At 43.1% G+C, this 18,934-nt stretch overlaps 1 protein-coding gene across 8 annotated transcripts in view; it reads right to left on the reverse strand.

Moving 5' to 3' along the window:
- ITPR1 (inositol 1,4,5-trisphosphate receptor type 1) overlaps nt 1–18,605 on the reverse strand; it is a 217,209-nt gene extending 198,604 nt beyond the window's left edge. For 6 of the 8 annotated variants that reach the window (XM_082209117.1, XM_082209119.1, XM_082209121.1 and 3 more), the window contains exon 1: nt 18,401–18,605. The gene's annotated coding sequence lies outside the window, so the exon portion shown is untranslated. Of the gene's footprint in view, nt 1–15,375; nt 15,483–18,400 lie in introns of all 8 variants that reach the window. The other 2 variants (XM_082209116.1, XM_082209122.1) reach the window with 2 other exon arrangements.
- Between the last annotated feature and the right edge of the window lie 329 nt (nt 18,606–18,934).

The raw sequence follows: 18,934 nt of genomic DNA on the forward strand, positions 1-18,934 counted from the left end.
TTCGAACGTAATCCATTCCAGAAGACTGTTCGAGTTCTGAAACGTTCGAAAACCGAAAACTCAATAGCCGACAGCTAGGCCTCAGCATCTTGCACTCAGAAGCTGCGTGGCATGTTCAACTTCCAAGGCGTGTTCGAAAACTGAAGCATTCACTTCCCGGTTTATGGTGTTTGAAAACCGAAATGTTCATCAACGGAGATGTTCGAAAACCAAGGTACCACTGTATCTATATCTATAAATTCAAGTCACAATGCCGATTCAGACTAGAGTAACTCACCAGGTTACTTTTCCCTCAAGCTCTCCTACTAAATACTGTTTTAACAGGGGACAACATCAAGGGTCATATGCATGCAGCAATTATGACCCCATCTTTAGAATTGGGCTATCATGCCCTTCTTCAAGTATAGCAGGAAGGGGGGGGGATGGAAGGGTTCCCATACATTAAGCCTACTACAAACAATGGTGGCAATTTTAGACAGGGTCAAAATAGAGCTCAGAATGAATCATAAAAGCATCACTACAAGAATGAAGGAGTGATCAAAGAGCTCACAGAAGTACTCAGTCAGGGAAATGCTTCACAACACACAAACTGTAGTCATTAAGCACTTGACATAAATATTCCTCCCTATCACCATTATCAGTTTCTCAGCCACTGTTATCAGGGCATTCCTTAACAATACAAACATTTGGCAGCTGCCCTAGAGCCATTGCCATCACTCCTTGTCTTATACAGTATTCTAACTTCAGCCATCCCCAGCAGACACTTGCTTGATTCTATCCAATAGGGCTGCAAATTATAATTGGCCATTAACCTACTAAATCTTCAGTTACGTGACCAGAATTATGCTTCTTTAGCATATGTTCTACATCAGTGGTCCCCAAGATCCCCCCCCCATGGACCACCTGAAAACTGCCAAGTGTCTTGGCCAACCATTTAACGATATATTTATTTTTTGCCTTTTGTAGCAGTTGTGCTGGATGGCCTTTAATTTTGTTTTTACAGACCTTCCATAGACCAACTTCCGCAGACCACTTGCTGACCACGAGTGGTCCATGGACTGCAGTTTAAGAACCCCTGCACTACGCAGGGTGTGAGGGAGGTTATAGCACCATCAGGGGTAAACTACAGTTCCCCCCCCCAAAGAAAAATAGGGTCGAGGAGGTAATGTGATTTCACATGTGTGGTGTGGATGTGCTCTTATTCATTGAGGTGGTGAAGTTGTGGTCTGGGGCTGGACTACTTTGGACTGCAGGCAGACGCTCACACAATGAAAAACATTGTCAGAACTTCCCCCGCCCCATAAAATGTATACACCACTGGATTGTAAAAAAAACCAAAAACCTTAAAGCGGTTTACAAAAGATGAAACAGTAAAATCAAGAAAAAATTACAACACTATTTTAAAACATACAAATGTTTAAATACTAAAACAGATTAAAATTACCTCAACATTCTAAACATCTGGGTAGGCATATCTAAACGCAAAGGTTTTCAGCAGGAGCCAAGAACACAGGACACTAGATATCCCCAAGAAGGGTACCAACCTAGATTTTTCAATTTGACTCTCTCTACCTCACATATGGTATCTGAAGAAGTGTGCATGCACACGAAAGCTCATACCAAGAACTAACTTAGTTGGTCTTTAAGGTGCTACTGGAAGGAATTTTTTTTATTTTACCTCACATATAGTTTTTCTTTGTGAAGGGCTTTTTATTTTATGCATGCATCCAACCTGCAGCCTGACTGACACACACATCACTGTCAGACTCAACATCTTTTTATACTTTGGGGGAGCAAGACTGATGCAACTTTCAATCTCTTCCGTTTCATTAAAAGCAAAATGCTTTATTCAAAATTATACCTGGTGGCTAAGAAAATGACAGTGTAGTCTTTTAAAAGCCACAAGTTGGTGAGGAAGCATGACTGCTAAAAGTGTTTAATAATATTAAAGAGGAAGGTAGAGAAGGACACACCAAAAATAAAATATAAACAGGAACAAGGCAGTTAGTGCAATTCATCTCCATGTTCATATACGGTATTTTATCTAATCTATCTATCTACACACACACACACACACACACACACACACACACACACAAACCTCTCACACACAAAGCAATAATGAGTACACTCTGATCTTTTCAATTTGTAGCCAAATACTACCCTTTTAACATGTCTGCTCTCTCGCTCTCTCTCAGCAGTTTAAATCCGAATCCAATTCACCATTACACACATTTTTGATATGCAAAGTGATTTATGCCAAAATTACTATTGAGTGGTGTAAAACTAAGTCATACTGTGGGTAAGTTAAGTTCATTATTTCAGAGGGTCTACTCAGACTTACGTTTTATACTACCCACTGTACAGTTAAAAAAGCACACTTTCCATATATATCAACCTATGTTCTTAGTCCAACCTACTTTATTTTTCAGTATGTGTTACCCCACCCACCCCTCTTCTAATGCCTTCTACCTTCCCCCAAAGCACCTCATTTCGGATGCAGCTGTGGCCCTTCTTCAGACTTCAGGTTCCTGGAATAAAAAACTGGGAACAATTCCTTGCTGTTTTGGATCCCTGCAGGAAGTCTGCCTGCTGCTCTTCCCTGCAGCAGCAGCAGCAGCAGCAGCAGCAGCTGTCGTCCTCTCTTCACAGAGGCTGGAGGTGATCTTAATGCAAGCAAAACTAGCCTCTTGTCTCTTACAGCTGCCTGTGCAAATATCCCGTCTCCGCAATAAAGTATCGGGATGGCTGTATGAAACGGATGTGCAGTAATCACCTGAACAAGCGCATGCTTTATATGAAGAGTGTCATGGGCGGGCCAAGAGATCTAGTTTTAGAGAGGGGAACAATTCCCATTAGGATAAAAAAATAATTACGAAGCTCTAGTTTCGGCCCACATAATGCTAGCTTTCCACTTCGCCCTGAGGCAGAATGTAACGCAAAACACGAGTCAGTTAAAATGACATTCTCCAATGTTTGAGCAACTTGCACTTGACCCTAAATAAATTTAACCGGGGGGGGGGAGTTAACTCAAAAATGGGTTTATTTCCGATTATGTTTGCTAAGCTCCTGATGTCCATTCGCAATGGGTTGTATTCAGCGAAAGCATCCATTTAGAGCAAGGGTCAGCAAACTTTTTCAGCAGGGGGCCAGTCCACTGTCCCTCAAGCCTTGTGGGGGGCCAGACTATATTTTGAAGGAAAAAATGAACGAATTCCTATGCCCCACAAATAACCCAGAGATGCATTTTCAATAAAAGCATACATTCTACTCATGTAAAAACACGCTGATTCCCGGACCGTCCGCAGGCCGGATTTAGAAGGCGATTGGGCCGGATTCGGCCCTCGGACCTTAGTTTGCCTACCCATGAATTAGAGCAAGGACTTCTGCCCGAACAACAGAACTCCCTCTACTTGCCCCTCATCTGATCTAGGGGGCTTGAGGAAGAAACCACAGAACAGATTTGTGGGGAAATGTGGGAGTGACAGGGAGAGGAAGTTCCACAGCAGAGGTGGAAGTGCTTGCACCAATGGAACAACTTCAATGAATTATAGTCCATTTAATCTTTACTGTATTAACAATAACCAAAGGATCTAACAGGTTATTTTAGGTCACAGAAGACAAATTCCAAATGAGCTCTCGAAGCCAACTCTAAAGGCACAGAGCCCAAGAAAAGTAGCCAAGTGTCTGATTCCACTAAGCCCTGCCTGTCCAACCTAGATTTGAATTGTCAAATTCTTGGCTGAATTCCAGAGTTGCATTAAAACGATGGACAGTTTATAAGCCTGCAATGTACATACTCTTTGCCCATACTTGGATGAAATGCACCATGGATATAAAATGCCATAATGAGAAAGTAGTGATACAGGACAGAGTAAATTCCACATGGCTTTTTTGTCTTGTTTTTGGTAATCTACTTAAGAGAATTTCTTACAATTTTTTAATAATAAAGTATAATAATAATAATAATAATAATAATAATAATAATAATAATGAAGTATTGCACCAGATGCCCTCCATGCCATGACTTCAAATGGTGAAGTAATTCTACTATTCACCATACCTAGATATAGGTTAAAAAAAAAGTTTCCATTCTGCTTGACAGTTCTGAATGCAGACTCACATAATCCCTTCACTCAGGAAAAGATAAAATGAGGTTCTTGCTAATCTTTATATTAAGTCATATGTATGGTTCTATAAAAGGCATCTTCAAAGGGAGACAGCGTTTAACCTTGTTCACTAAGGCTGCTCCACAGCTTACAGCAGAGATTCATGCATTTCTCTGCACATATATACAGTGCAAGGGGCTACAGCTTTTTGGAAATTCTGTGTACCACATCGTATTCTTGTTTGAGCCACATTACAACATCGGCGAATGTTAAACGTTAAGGCACGTAACAGTCCTTAATCTACAGTTAAAGTTTCTTAATATATCTTCCACAATACCCTTGAAATGAACACATACCGACAACTTGGTCCTCAACATGATCAGTTACAGGTGGGTTGTTGTTTTGTTTTGTTTTTTCTTGCAGATACTTACAGTTACTATTAAAAGCCTTTGAGAGAGATATCTTCCCTGAAAGCACCACAAATCACGCTTAGAATTAGCTTTCACAGTTACTGTATTTACAATTCGAAATGCTAGTATGAACCAATATGTATACTTGGTTTTAAAAGATAAACAACAATCTTCTAGTTCCAGCCATCCAGCAACACATTCTAGACAAAAAAGGGTCTCATGACTCAACATAATGCATTGGGAAAGGGCTGGTATGCATTTCCTTGCCCCTTCCTCACTTTCACACCACGTGGCTTTAAATGAATGCCTAACCAGGGCTTTTGTCTCTGTGGGTCAGGGGTGGAGAACCCAATGCCCTGCATATGTTGCTGGATTACAATTCCCATCATTCCTGATCACTAGCCATGATGGTTGGGTCTGATCTGCAGGGCACCAGGCTCCCAACCAGTGCTACAGAATTTGATACTTAAAACATAAAATATATAAACCTATTCATTGCTTGCCTTCTGTCCAGATGCAATTATTACCATTCTGACTGGGTCAGGGGAAGTAGTAATTTTTAAAAGAATTAACAGCAGCTTTTTCTTGGCAAATCCTCAAGACCAGCATTCTGCTGACATTGGCCAACCAAATGCCTCCATGGCAGCCATCTCTGCTTCCTCACCCTCCAAGCATCTGGTACTAAGGGATACACTGCATCTGAATGTCAACATTACATACAACTAGCATGGCTGATGGTTATTAACTGGTCTTTTCCTATCGCAAAGCTATCTGAGCTAGTAAGCTACCATCTTGTGGGAGCGAGCACCCTAGGTTAATAGGGTCCTGTGTGAATAAATTACCAGTCTTAAACCTACAGCTAATTTCATTGGGTGACCCTGAGTTTTCTGAGGTCTTGTCAATGGGAATAAGGAGAAAGGCATTCTCTGTCGCAGCTCTGAAATGGACCCACCTGATTTCTTCTTTATTTTATTTCACCTGTTGAAGACAGGGCATTGTATTTAAGGGATATAAGGATAGACTTATTATTATTTTATTGATTGATTTTTTATATACCACCCTATACCCGGAAGTCTCAGGGAGGTTCACAGAACAAAATCAAAATATAAAACCACAATGTATATAATCAAAATAAAAACAACCCAATAACACTCCACAAAAAACAGCCACATTTTAAAAGAGACTTACAGCATCTCTCCTTTTTTTTTACACTTATTGATACACAAGTGTTAACTCTCCTGAACCAAGTGAAGCCCTGAGAAGTTGACTAGAAGTTCTACGTAATATCTCCCCATAGAGTCATTTCCTCATGGGACGGCCCTTAAATAAGACCTTAGTTATAGGAGGGAGGAGTTAGTGCTAAAATGCTTCAAAGTCTGTTTGTGGGCAGCACTGATAATGAAGGCACAATCTCTAGCAGGTAGGTGAAGCATGACTCCATTCAGCGCTCTATGCAGTACATACAAAACTTTTCTCCCAACAGTTTAAGCCCATTTAAAAAGCAGTAGCTGCCCCTTCAAGTGTGAAGCGACTGCACAATCTGTCACACAGCAATTTTTCTTGACTTCTTCCTAACTAACCAGAACAAATTAAGCGGGGCAAGCTAGCAGGTGACTGGATGAAATTCAGCACAACTAAGGAATGGGCTAAGGAAGGATTGATAAAACCACCACCAAATTATGGACCAATACCATAATGGGAATTCAGCTCAGTTACCTATTTAACACACTACTTTTTGAGTCCTGGAAAGTGACAGATAGGTTCCATCACTTCTCTTCAGTATGGCCAATGGGTAGAGATGATGGGAGTTGTCTACCAGGCTAGGAAGCCCTGTGCAGAGGATGAGTAACATTTGGAGGGCCCTAACTAAGTAGGAGGTTAGTTACTTGGGGGTTGGACTCGGTTGGTTAGTTACTTGGGGGTTGGACTCGGTTGGTTAGTTACTTGGGGGTTGGACTCGATGGCCCTTGTGGTCTATTCCAACTCTATGATTCTATGATTCTAGGAGCAACTGTGGACAGAATTACGGCAGATAGCAAGTTTGGCATTATACTAAAGGAAGAAATTTGTTTCCAGAAACCCAGCTTTCAGACTCCATGAATAGCCAACTGCTCAGGCATCTGACACAAAGAAGGTTTCCCAAGCCACAGTTGTGAGAGGTAGAGTGTGGCACTTGCTAGTGGAGAAGCAAGCCCTTCTTCAACCCAGTTTTGTACAGACCAGTCTCCTTTGAGCCAGCCAGTATTGAATACAGGGCTGAGTTCTCCCGATCTGAAATGAGATTTCTAATGTTGATAGAGCACCCTTCATTGATCACGCAAGGATATTGTGTAACAGCATTTTGCAATACAGCTCAGCTCTTTGCAAAGAGTAACAGGTTTTCAAGAAGCCAGAAGAGGAACATGCTTATTTTGCCTCTGGGAAGTATGAAAAAAGAAACCCCAGCCGCATTAGTTACTAGCCATAGTTGGCTACCAAGGCCAGGCACAATTGGAGGATCCCTTATGACGCCTCAGACCCAAGTTTCACAGTACAACTTACTGGGAGAGGCCTAGCTGAGCATCGAAAGAGTTTTTAAAGACTTTGGGCTCAAGTCCACATAGCACTCGATTGGATAGATTAGTGTACATTGAGGAATATGATCTGAATGCATGCAAATGCTAATACAGGATCCCAAATGTTAGGTGCCTTCCCTTGCAATATATTCCACATTAAGGGAGAGAGACCCCTAACTTTCATAAGATACATTTGTCCATGCCTTGACTGATACTTCACCCAGTCAAAGGAAGCAGTCATATTGCACAGATGGCTTTCAGGAAAAAGAGAACACTTCTGTAATTTCATGTGTGTCCCTCTCAGTTCCAAATAACAGGGATCTGCCCTGCAGTGAACAGAAGAGAACTGCTATTGCAATTCAGGAGGCCCAAACAGAGCCCTTTTTTGCAATCCAATATGAGCAGATTCAGCTTACACAGTGCAATCTGGGATTTAAAAAAATGCAACACTGCTTTATCTGCTATAAATGGCTGGCTTTTCAGCTCAAGTTATTGTGCGCTAGCAATTCTAATCCAGCATATAAAAACATTCCACTTAAACACCAATTTTATAACTTTAAACCTGCACTCATGCAACAGCAATCCTATTTTTACACAATAACCCATGATCTCCAATTCATAAGGTCCTCTGCCTTTCATGAGCTATTTGTTGGCAGGGATGAGAGCCATCTCTCTTGCCGTACATTACCTGCAAACAGTGCTTTTTTCTTAAGAAAAAAAATGTTTAGGGGTACTCTCATTTTCCTACTAAGATTCACAAAATGTTTAGGGGTATGCACCCCCTGCGTCCCCCCCCCCCGAAAAAAACACTGCCTGCAAAAGTAACTTGCACAACATGTTGGCTTGTAGGCTCATTGAAGTCATGCATGCAAGCACGCTTAGGTATGGTAAATAACTTGGGGTCCTGAGAAGCAGCTGCAGACACGTTAATCTGCCCTCAATGCAACTGCAACACATCCTCAGGGTGCTTGAAGCCTAGCAGTCCCAGCATGCAGCAGCACAAATTCTTAATACAGCTTAATTGCAATAAACTGAAGGCTTACAAGTGTAAAACCAATTACAAAAACATATCCACACACAATGAAATTTCATCAAAACATTTAAAACATCCATGATTAAGAGGTCTAATAAAACAAGTCTATTAAAACAACATAAGAAAGCAGATAAAACAGCAATTAGATCACAAGGTTAAGATCAGGAGAACGCTTGTTTAAACAGGTGTGTCTTCATGAGCCAGCTGACTGCCAAATGCAAGATTTATAGGGATATACCAGCTGAAAGTTTGTGCCAATATCCCTGCCAATAATTTTACTCATTCAAATGTATGCCAGCACCAGAGAGATTCCATGGACAGGATCTAACCAGCTAGTTTGCCTTTCCTCCCCAGCACCTTTTAGCAAATCGGAAGGAAAGGACTCATTTTAGAACTCAGCACAAATGTCCACAAACTGATAGATTTTACTTCCCTTCATCCTTTGATTCACTAGTGAACCAGATGTGTCCAAATCTAAAGCTACCAGAAAGTGAAGCAAACGAAGAGTCCTAGAATCTCAAATCATTTTAAGCTGCCTGCCCCTCAGAGATATACAAAGGGCGTCATCCCACTGCTCCCAACCAGGATACTCACTCTTCTCCCGCTAGGCCAAACTCAGTCCCAAGGCATACAAGCTATACACTTCTCTGTCTTTGGTCCTAACCTCATACAAACAGAAATCTTAATACAGTCTCTTTCACTGAAAACATAAGTACCCATCTTCAGATAGGGTATCTGCAACCTGAGGGACTCCATTCTGACAAGAGTTTTTCATCTCTTGCATGCAGCAGGTTGCTTGGTTTAGGCCAGAGATAGACAACTAGTGGTACAGATCCTGACCCAACCTTGAAGCACATGAAACTGTTGTTGGGCCCTGACGGCACATCTATCTTTTAAACAAGGTGTGGTAAAAATCTAGCCCACAGATTCACACACAAGGAAAAGAAAATGCTTTTCAAAAACTGAGAAGTAGAGATAATCCAACACCTTTTTTGTGTGTTTTATATGGCACACCCTACTCATTAGCTCCTTACAGAGCCTGCCCAGTTCCAAGAGGGATTTTTTGTGTGACATCTTTTTGTGGTGGGAATTTTTGTGTGGCATCTTTGAAAAATGAAGAAGCAAAAACCAAAGCTTGGCTACTGAGTCCCATACATGATGAAGCAAGGGTGCAGACCTGCCTTAGTTGCTCTGAAGTCCTATAATTTCAGTCATTTAAACAAACATTTGAGTAAGTTTTAAAACAAAGATTCCTTTTTTAAAATTGGTGAGCTGCTTTGCGTAGCCTCACTAGAACTAACACTGGTTTTGTTCCCCACACATTGAATCTTTTCCCCTTCAGTCCAACTTTTTCTGTAGTTAAGTTTTTCTATGATGAGAAGTTCAGCGTACATAACGCCTTGCCACACCAAGTATTTTTAGCATGTGCTCCGGCACTAATTGTCAGTACCTGTGAGTCTCAGCCACAGACACCACCGACTAAGCAGAAAACAGGAGTCAAGATAATGCACATTTTATAGTCACAGGGACAATTCCTTATTTAGAACTTGCAAGCTTGTCAATACCTGAGGATTAGCTTTCAGAACAGAGAAGCCATGCCTGGAATAATAACAGAACTGTCATCCAGTATAAAGGAAATAGTACTCTTGCTACCAGCAGCTTCCACGATCAACCCAATCATTCAGAGATGTGCTCCCAAGCATTTTGCCAAGTACTCAGGTGCTGCATGTCAACCTTTGTAGAAACTGGAGCTTTCTGCCCCCTAAAACCAGCATTTCTCTTGTGATCCCTTGTAGTGCATTGGTGGGGTGGCTGGATGAGCTCTTTAATCTTATGCTCACACACAAGCCTTTTCTCAACTTGGTCCAAGAAAAACAAGCAGACATCTTTCTTACCACTGTGGAGTAATTCATTTATTATCATCATTTGGCACCCCACCAGCCTTTTGTCAGGGCAGATAAGGCCCTGAAGGAGGACTATGCTTTCTGGACAGTGGTGATGCCTCTGAGAGTCCCCTGCACCTTTAACACAGGCAGCAGTCAAAAAATCTTGCGTGCCGTCATTCTTTGCATGGTGTATTTCTTTTATCTATTTAAACAATCTATATACCACTTAACTGCAGTCACCCCTGCGTGATTTACAAGGATACAATACAGAAAGCAAATGGCAGCTGAAACTATAAACCCACACTTCAATTAAAATGCTTGCTGGGATATTTAAAGAGTCTTCAGCAGGCCACAGAAGTTCTGCACGGAGGAAGTCAGTTCCATAAATTTGAGCCCGCAATACTAAATGTGCAGCTCCTGGTAGGAAAAGAGCCATGCATCTGAGCTACACGGGACCACTAACAGTCCTTCACCTGAAGATTTCAGGGATCAGGCTGGGAATATAAGGGACTGGGCAGTCATTGAGTATCCTGGACCCCAATTGTTAAGGGCCTTGCAAATAAATACATACAAGAACCTTGAGCCTGCCCCAGTAGCATATAAGCAGCAGCCAGTACAAAGTTTTGAGCCCCAGTGTTATGTGCTAGCACTAGTCTGTCCCCATCAAAAATGTAGCCACAGAATTTTGTGCCTGCTGGAGCCTCCAGTCCAGGCACAAGCATACTGCTTATCTATTGGTATAAGAGAAGAGTGATGCTACACAGGGGCTGTCTCTGGTGCAGCTGGCGGAACGCTCAAGGTGGTACCTTACTTTTTCCAAGGCACACTTTAGCTCATCTTGTGGCACAGCAAATGCATTCCAGAAAACACTTACTGCTGGGAAGGTTAGTTCAACTATAACTGTCCATAAAGGGATTCCAGGGAGGGTGGGAAATATACCTCAGACATTCTCAAAGCCTTCCTATGCCCAGCTGTGTTTCACTTTGAAATGGAGACAACATCCTCCTTCCCATTCACTGTGATTTAGAAACACATAAAGGTGGAGGTACATAGAGCACCTAGAGGGACGCGGGTGGCGCTGTGGGTTAAACCAGAGAACCTAGGACTTGCCAATCAGAAGGTCGGCAGTTCGAATCCCCACAACGGGGTGAGCTCCCATTGCTTGGTCCCTGCTCCTGCCAACCTAGCAGTTCGAAAGCACGTCCAAGTGCAAGTAGATAAATAGGTACCGCTCCAGCGAGAAGGTAAATGGTGTTTCCGTGCGCTGCTCTGGTTCGCCAGAAGTGGCTTAGTCATGCTGGCCACATGACCCGGAAGCTGTATGCCGGCTCCCTCGGCCAATAAAGCGAGATGAGCGCCGCAACCCCAGAGTCGGCCACGACTGGACATAATGGTCAGGGGTCCCTTTACCTTTTACCTAGAGTTTAAGCTACAGTAGTTGAACCTGCAATTCCAACATGCAAGGAGACTAGTCATGGCATTACTCAGCAGGGAGAGAAAGACACTTTGTATATGCTTGGTGGCAGTGGGGAAATGAGTCAAAAGAGGAGTTCCAAGGCTGAGATCCGGGTCAGATTAAACCCAGCTCACCCACAAACAGAAACAAAAGGAGCCCTTGTTGATGTTGTCCATTTATTGTCTGTGATACTGCCCCCTTTGCCAGCTGCAAGGGTTATGAGTGAGGCTACATGATTCTTCACTATCCATAGTTGTGGGTCAACCACATGCACTCTCTCCATCTAACGCACCCTAACGTTTTATCATGGAATGAATACCAGAACAGATTGCTCCAGTTCAGTTTCCTCCCCTGAGGTTGCCAAGAAGAATGGCAGGTACACACCAAGTTGTATTCTTCTATGATAGGCTTGGCATTCAAGCAAGCAGAGTAATTAGTTGCCTTGTCCAGCGTCCAAAAAGAATGCCATCTTGGATGTAATTTCTGGTGTGCAGAAGACTTCAGTTTGGCAAAGCTACCCATCTCAAATTAGCTCATCTGACTGTACAGCAACCTCACCAAGACTCTCAATCAGCATTTCTCAGACTGTGCAATAGGATGCCACAAGAGCTGAAACATGCATTGAAAAATCAAATCACTTTACTAAAGGTATCCATTACTATATGCCCTCAGAACAGGGAAGTCCCATGAAGCATCTGTCTCCCCATCATCCTGAGAGAGTGGGAACATTTGCCTCAAGTTTCCCTACAACTGACTAGAGGCAAGGCATTCAGGAACATTACCTCTCCCCAGAAACAACAAACCTGTCTCCCAACTCATGAGTGACTAGGCAAAGAGGAAGATGGGATGCTAGGAGAAAATATTAACTGGGCTACCTTGCAGTTGCAAAAAGGGTGCCTATCCATGGCTTTGGATAACTAATTGAAATAGCTCTATCTATATACAGTTTCAGCTATATCCAAATTACAAGCACTTAACTCCTCTCTGGTTTATTAACTGTTGCAAATCCAATTGATGGGCACGAATCTACGATTCTTGCAATACAAGTGTGCCTTGAAAAAAGGAGTATAGCCTACACTTTCACTCAGAGCAGGGTGAGAGGGCTCCTCACAGAGCTGAAAAAACTGATTACAGAAGATACATAACAGTTAGTCTAGCTTCTCAGGCACCCACATAGGAAAGCAATTGCCCTCCAGGCCCACTATGAACCTGAGGGAACACCTCTTAAGCAAATACTTGGGAACAAATCGAATGGCTTAGGATTCGTTGCTTTTCTTTTGTGGATACTCTTGGCTTTTAGCTAGGATTCCATACGAAGTCCTAAGCCAAACTTGCTCGGCTGAAGTGGATAAAAAGCTGTATCCGTCTCAAAGCTCCACTTGCCTCCTCACACGCATCCTAATTTCCTGCTTTTATTGCACCTTCACTCTCCCGCTTATACTTCACCAATGAGATTTCAGCAGAGGAGAAACACTTGATGTACTTATTGCTCCATTAACCTGTTGACGATATCCACTCCCAGGGCTTTCATGCTGTCCATGTCTATGTGAGAATTCTGCATGGTAGCTACCCCCTAATTGTCTGTCTCCTGCTACAATCACAAGAGCATCACCTATGAGCCTCAGGACGTTTGTAATGACCGGATTTATGTTTCTCACCTAACCACACTGGGTGCCCATGCTTTGCATGCAGAAGGTGGCAGTCCCAGTTCAATCAAGGCCTTGGCATCTCCAGTTTGGCCAGGGATAGACCCCTGCCTAAGATAGCTGCTGCCAATCGGTGTAGCCGAAACTAGGCGAAAGGGATCTGTAGTCTGACTCTGTAGAAGGAAGCTTCCCACGTTCCTAACATCCAGACACAAATAAAAGTCTCTTAACAATTGCCAGTAGTACCAGTCTTCTCACCAGGCAGCATACTGCTGTAAATTTTGGAGCCCTATTAGAGGAGTAATACACTGATCAATTTAGTGTATTATTATTATATTGATTATTATTTTTCCTGTTACAGGTGGGGACTTTTTTGTGTGCTTTCTGGCTCCAGCAACAAAATATTCTGAGCAGTGTCTGATTAGTCTTTAAAAAGAAGTCAACAGGAAGCTAAAGAACACACAATTGAGAAGTATGTGGCTTTTTCCCCTCCTCAGGCCCAGTTATTGTAGTCCAGGAAACAACTAAATATTTAGACTGTTAGACTAGTTACCAAGACCCTCAGAACTAGCCAGCTGCAACTGCCCATCTTTTGACCATTTAAGACCATCTGCAGCCAAATCTGCAACAACATTCATGTGTGTTTATATAATACATCCTTTAACTTATGTATCAAGTATTCTTAAAAGCTTGAGAGAAGGGACAATGCACTCTCAAATGACTGTTAAAGAGGCCTATCCTAGCACAGCACTGCACATTCTTAAAAAGGCACCATGGAGGGTGAGGGCTGAGGGAGGATTCAAAAAGGAAAAACAGCAATTCTACTAACAATATTCAAAGTAACTTTGAATATTGCTAGTATATTGCCTCTTTGCCCAGCTGAGATACAACTTTAATAGTTCTTTTCGAATTTATCTGATACAATGTACCTAGGGATCACTTTAACCCTGTGAACTTACCAGGTGGCTGCCAGGAAATTGCTACCTTTCAGCTTCCCATCTGTATTATGGGACCACAGACTCATTTGCCTTACATGGAAGCAAGACCTTCCAGGGTTGCTTCTTGGGAGAAAAGCAATGACAAAACTAAACAGCATCTTAAAAAGCAGAGACATCACCCTGCCAACAAAGGTCCGTATAGTTAAAGCCATGGTTTTCCCGGCAGTGATGTATGGAAGTGAGAGACCATAAAGAAGGCTGATCGCCGAAGAATTGATGCTTTTGAATTATGGTGCTGGAGGAGACTCTTGAGAGTCCCATGGGCTGCAAGAAGATCAAACCTCTCCATTCTTAAGGAAATCAGCCCTGAGTGCTCACTGGAAGGACAGATCCTAAAGCTGAGGCTCCAATACTTGGGCCACCTCATGAGAAGAGAAGACTCCCTGGAAAAGACCCTGATGTTGGGAAAGATTGAGGGCCCAAGGAGAAGGGGACGACAGAGGACGAGATGGTTGGACAGTGTTCTTGAAGCTACAAACATGAGTTTGACCAAGCTGCGGGAGGCAGTGGAAGACAGGAGTGCCTGGCGTGCTCTGGTCCATGGGGTCATGAAGAGTCGGACACAACTAAACATCAACAACAATATAATGTGCGTAAAGCACTTTGGAAAATAACGTAACACTGACTCAGCTTGCAGGTGACAGAGGAACTCTCAGCGAGAATTGCTCTCCACCATCTCCAACTCTCCATTAAGTGAAGTCAGTTGTTGAATCCGCCCAGCAGCCTACTTCTGCCCACCCCCAAGGGTAGCACCTTGAAATCTGAACAGTGCCCTAAATGGTACGGTGCATGCAACCTTTTCAGAGCCCCACTGTGGTGCAAATATAGCATTTTCCCTCTCCTCCTGAAAATGAAAGCTACGACGTACACCAGTTTCACCTAACATGCATCTTCTAGTACAGCAGGAGCCAACATGGTGCTTCCTACAGATGTCGTGGGACTCCATCTCCTATCAGCCCCAGCCAGCATGGCCAGTGGTGAGGGCTGCTGGGAGCTGTAGTCCAGCAACATGTAGAAGGCACCACAGAAAGTGGCTATGCTTGTCCACTCCTAATTGCAAAGGAAACTACCTCATTTTATACCAAACACGGTAATGTGACTGTTGAAATCGAGCCTTTATCATTATACTCAACCTGCTTTGTGATAGTTCAATCTTTTAGCATAATGTGATCAACAGCTAGAGACTTCATTGTGATGAATTCAGACAGTGAACTCAATGGGGCTTCCTTCTGAATTGACATGCACAGGATTGTATTAATAACGGGTAGGATGCAGTACTGACCAAGTCAATATCCCATTGATTTGAATGTGCACTCTACAGATCTAGCAAGGTCACTGAAAGTAGACTCCACTCTTGGAAGAGAAGCTTATTCCACCTATCACAAGGATCTAAAAAGTGAAGGTGGGGAGAGAGAGAATATTACATTTACAAATGATTAAAGTGGAATATTGATCAGCATTAAAATCCATGCATGCAAATATTGGCTTTGCTTAAATTGAAGTTTTTCTCTACTTCTCCCCATCATCCAAGCAATTTTAGGGATACTTGGAATATATGGAAACACCCTTTAATAAGTCTTACGAACAGCAACAAAGGGGAGAGGATCACAGCAATTCCCTCAACCTCAACTTGCTCATCTTTAAAACGGAACACCCACACTCATAGGGTTGTTGTGCAGATGTGTTACCTATTGCAACAAACTGTACAACAGCTATAAAGTACAATGGAATATCATCGCTACAAACATCAGTCTCTTTACCTACAGACTGGAAGACAGCCCAAGAGGCCTGCCGTTTCCTGGTTCCATTCTGGAATTATTTTTGACAAATGAAGTGCTGTGGTGCCTAACAGCTAGGTAAAATAGCAGAAAGAAGTATTAAAGATGGAATTCTGAAATACTGATTGGTGGGAGAGAGAAACGCTTTGCTAAGGAAGAATCAGCATGCCTTGGCTAAAGGGAAGTCCTGTATCACTAGTCTTTTAGATTTAAGTGTGATAAACAGGTTGACTGGATGGTCTTGTACAGCGCATACTTAGGCTGTCAAAAAGTCTGTCACTAAAGGTGAAGTGGCAGTCACTAGATAAGACAGGTACACTTATGCATCAGCAACTGGTCAAAACAAACAAGCAACAGATCATAAAGCATTAAGTGGACAATAATTGCAGTGCAGGAATGTATACTGTGCTACCCCAGCAAGGATCTGTACTGGTACCAATGCTATTTAATCTGAGTCAGGGTGAACAGTAATATAGCCAAGATGACACCAAATTATACAGATGCAAAGAGCTCTAAATGAATTACTTCATGCTGGCTGAATGGGCAATAGAACAGCAAATGTTGTTTTATATAAGCAACTATAAAGTAATGCACACTCTCAGTCACAAACTTAGATATGTTATATATTAAGTGCACACAAGCATGTACACATGCAGATGGTATCTATCTGCAATTTTCCAGGAAATAAATCTTGGGGTCTTGGTGGCAAGCTCAGTGAAAGTATTATTTAAACATCTATAGACCACTTTCATTCTAAAATATCAAGGTGTGCTGCGGCAGTAAACATGGACAATTCCTTGCTATGTATTATTAATAAAAGGACTGAAAATAAAATGGTCAGTATCATAATGCCCTTATGTAAATATATGGTGCAGCTGCATTTGGAATTTTGTATCCAGTTCCAGCACCCTCATTAATAAAAACTAAACACTACATTAAACACTCCACCACCTGACAATTATTTCTCATTTTACCTATTGTTTCATTCATTGCCAACAGGTGCAGGTGTAGGGAACAGGTCTCTTAAAGATTACACATATCTCCTTTTCGTCAAACATTCAGTTTCTGCACACTGCATGTACGCAACTGTTCAGCTACTTCCACAGGAGAACTGCACCATGGACTACTGCATGTGTGAACACAACCTGGGTGTTTTGTTTGCTTTTCCCAAGAAGGCATCATTCTGACAGACTTCCACAGCATTGGAATCTCCCACCCCCCAAAAAACTAGACACCTAAATCTCTAAGCAGATGCTTCCCAAACCTTTCCCCTCCTAGGGGGCACTTGAAAATTGCTGATGATCTTGGCCGACCACTTGATGATTTTTCTGCCTGTTGCAGCAACTGCTATGCACTGTGCTAGACACTGTATGATTTTTAATGGTATTTTTATTGCTTGTTTTATACCATGTATCACAACTTGGATCCCACAGAGTTCAAACTACAATGCAATGCGTGACACATACAAAGCCATAAAAATACAATTTAAAAACCGATATGAATCTGTAATGTGGGTGTGCTGTGGACCATCTGAATGACGTTCATGAGTGGTCCACGGACCACAGTTTTGGAATCCTTGCCCTGAACTAGAGTGAAAGGAATTTTAAGAACCTTTAAAAAAAAGAAAAAAATGAACCCATTAAAACTCCAAAAGGCAACCTTCCACATGCCCTTCCCACATTAACTCGGGCCAATTTGTGTCAGCTTCCTTCCACTCTGTTTGATGCAAAAGCAATCAAGTTAATAACTTAGGAACTCGTGTTGCTCCCCACAAGTCAGAAGTTTGCTGCCAAAAAAACAGACCTACAGAAGGCTAGAGAAGGCTAGGCTCTCGCTTAAGACGACAGCAGAGATCCGAGGGGGGAAATCTGCCAGGGTTTCCAAAAAATGAAGGCGAGTTTAAAAACGGAAGGGGAGAGGATGTCGAGCCGCAACATCTTGCCGAGACCTTTGGGAATCACCCGTGTTTTAACCCGTCTCTCTCTTTTTTTTCTGCCCAAACACCAACCGCACACACACAATCACACCTCTCGGATCCCCGCTCTAACACCCGCCTCCTTATCAGTTTGCTGCATCAGTAGCCATGAAGTTTTAACAAGCCGGGGGACGCCGCCTTTCAAGAGAGGTCGATGCCTTCCCCACATGATTCAAGCAGCATTTTTTTTTTCTTCCTGTCGCTGTCAAGAGTTGCAAACTTGGGCGGTTTGGGGGGGGGGGGCTGGATTTAGGATTCAAGAAAGGAAGGAAAAGGGAGCGTTATTTGATCTGTTGCTTCTTTCCCCGCCGCCGCCAAAGCCACAATCCCTCCTGTATAAACAGGATCAGGGTGATCTGATAATAAGAAAGCAAATATATATATATATTTTAAATAACCACCCACCGCAGGAGGTTTGTAAAGGGCTGCAACGAGAAGCTTGCAAACTAAGGCGAGTCGAAGCTGAGCCTCCCCCTCCCCTGGAGGGGAAAAGCCAACTTCTGCTGCTTCTGGTCTCTTGTCACTGCCGCCCCCCGCTGCCTTTTGCCTTTTACCTGATTGCATAAGGGGCTCGGCTCGCCCTGGAGCTGGAGCGGGTTAGGAGCCGCTTTGTAATCCCATGTTCCCGGAGGAAGCCCTGTTGCCCCTGCCGAGGAGCTCCGTGAGGGATGGAGGCTCGCTAGCCCCCGCTCCGGCTCCCAACCCTCCTCAGCCAAGAGCTGGCTCAGCAGCACATCCACATGGTTACTGCACTTCTCGGGCTCTCTGCGGCTGATTATATAGTCCCCGCCGGCTCCATGGGCAATGTAGTCTCCGCCGGAAAGATCCTGCCGCCCGCTGCTAGCTGGCGGGGCCTCACCGCGGAACTACGATTCCCAGCATGCACCCCGCTCCAAGGGTGGGCTGCTGAGAGAGGCTCGCGGACGGGGCAGTGTTACACTCCCTGTGTCAGATCAAAAGGAATGTGTTGCAAATGAGCGCTGGAAGCCAAAAGTATTTCCTAAGCCGCTATTGGCTGAGCTTTTTTCCTTTATCCCCTCCCCGCTTTCCGCCTGTAAACCAATTGTTTGGCCCAAAAGCAGCCCACC

Source organism: Podarcis vaucheri, assembly GCF_965113315.1.
Source record: "Podarcis vaucheri genome assembly, chromosome: 2".
NCBI lineage: Eukaryota > Metazoa > Chordata > Lepidosauria > Squamata > Lacertidae > Podarcis > Podarcis vaucheri.